This window comes from Aquarana catesbeiana, linkage group LG01 (genome assembly GCF_042186555.1).
Source record: "Aquarana catesbeiana isolate 2022-GZ linkage group LG01, ASM4218655v1, whole genome shotgun sequence".
Lineage (NCBI taxonomy): Eukaryota > Metazoa > Chordata > Amphibia > Anura > Ranidae > Aquarana > Aquarana catesbeiana.
Window position 1 is genome coordinate 913,270,929 of NC_133324.1, and position 2,363 is coordinate 913,273,291.

Sequence of the window (2,363 nt, forward strand, 5' to 3'; positions counted from 1 at the left end):
TGGTAGCGTTCAAAACATTCACCAATGCAAAGACCAGGATTGTCAGGACAGGAGGGACAATAATAGCGGGTGTCACGTCTATATCCGCGCTTGCTGCAGACACGACATCTTTTTTCGGGGGGTTCGTTGGGTAGGGGTACTCGGGAGGACATAAAGAAAATGCCTCTCATGCAGCCGACTGCATTTGGTTGGGGATGTGAATGGGGAAGTACGGGCGCTGCAGAAGTGGTGGGTTCCCAATTAGGATTGGCGAATGCAGCAGGAAGGGCATTATGGGCACGACGGGCCTGTGTTTGTCTTCTTGGTGGCAGCGGGACACTACTTGTGCTTGCCACCTCACCAGCTTGAACTGCACTTATGGGACTCGCCACGTCACCAAGTGTTACTGCAGTGCGGGTTTGACTACGACCGGGGTGTACTAGGCCGCTGGTGCTTGCCAGTTCACCAAAACGCTACCAAAAAAACTGTTAGCGATCGCAGGGATCAGGCCTGACTCTGCGAACGCTGCAGTTATGTGTTTAGTGTTTTGTAAGTGACAGGGATTGATCGATACTACACTTGGGTGGGCTGGGCTGGGCCGGGCAGAGGGGAAAAACGCAGGTGCTAGCGGGTATCTGGGCTGATCCCGCTAACACTGCGTTTTTGGGAACCCTAAACTGCTGGGGACGCCAGTATAGATCTGATCGGATCAGATATTGATCCGTTCAGATACTATACCACTAAGGGAGGTATACGGTGCGTGCGTGGGTGTTAGCAGTACTGGCGCTAACCTGACGCTGCCTGGGGCTGGTGCTTGCCAGTTCACCAAAACGCTACCAAGAAAACTGTTAGCGATCGCAGGGATCAGGCCTGACTCTGCGAACGCTGCAGTTATTTGTTTAGTGTTTTGTAAGTGACAGTGATCGATCGATACTGCACTTGGGTGGGCTGGGCTGGGCCGGGCGGAGGGGAAAAACGCATGTGCTAGCGGGTATCTGGGCTGATCCTGCTAATACTGCGTTTTTGGGAACCCTAAACTGCTGGGGACGCTAGTATAGATCTGATCGGATCAGATATTGATCCGTACAGATACTATACCACTAAGGGAGGCGTATGCTGCGTGCGTGGGTGTTAGCGGTATTGGCGCTAATCTGACGCTGTCTGGGGCGACGCATATCACCGCCGGGCGATCAGGGGGCTAAACCTTTATTCGGTAATAAACGGCGGGTGCCCTGACACTATAAAAAATAAACCAACTAACCAGCGTCACCCGTAACACTTATACGGTGATCAGTGGTGAAAGGGTTAACTAGGGGGCAATCAAGGGGTTAAAACATTTATTAGATAGTATATGGGGGTCCCTGACGCTATAAAACGCTGACGGCGAACCTAAATATTTACGTCCCTAACTAGCGTCACCAGCGACACTAATACAGCGATCAGAAAAATGATCGCTTAGTGACACTGATGACAGGGGGTGATCAAGGGGTTAAAACTTTATTAGGGGGGTTAGGGGGGTACCCTAGACCTAAAGGGGGCTACAACTCACTGCCCTAACACTGTAACTGTCACAAACTGACACCAATCAGTAATCAGAAAAAAAAAAAATAAATAAATAAAAATACTGCTTGGTGTCAGTTTGTGACAGGGGGGGGGGTGGTTGGGGGGGGATCGGGGGGCGATCGGGGGGGGGGGTGATTGGGGGGGATCGGGGTTGTTTAGTGTGCCTGGCATGTTCTACTGTGTTGTGTGTAGTGTTGTGCACTTACATGTCTTCTCTCCTCGGCGCTGGAACGGAAACTGCCGAGCCGAGGAGAGATGACATCACATCCTCTGCCTGTGTGAAACTACACACAGGCAGGGGAGGATTCCGATTGGCTGGGAGCGATCGCGAGGGGGGGGCCACGATCGGATGGTCTCCCCCTCGCCTCCCAACGCTCCCAGTCACAAGCCGACCGCCGCTGGCACCGGGGGGGGGGTCCGATAGGACCCCCCGCCCGCGGGAGGCAGATCACGTACAGGTACGTGATTCTGCCTGCCCGTGCCATTCTGCTGACGTATATCTACGTTAGGCGGTCGGCAAGTGGTTAAACTGGTCACTGGAAGTTCAACATGGCATCTCATGGTAAAGAACTCTCTGAGGATCTGAAAAAAAAAACTGTTGCTCTACATAAAGATGGCCTAGGCCAGTGATGGTGAACCTTGGCGCCCCAGATGTTTTGGAACTACATTTCCCATGATGCTCATGCACTCTGCAGTGTAGTTGAGCATCATGGGAAATGTAGTTCCAAAACATCTGGGGTGCCAAGGTTCGCCATTACTAGCCTAGGCTATGAGAAGTTTGCCAAGACCCTGAAACTGATCTGCAGCATGGTGGTCAAGAC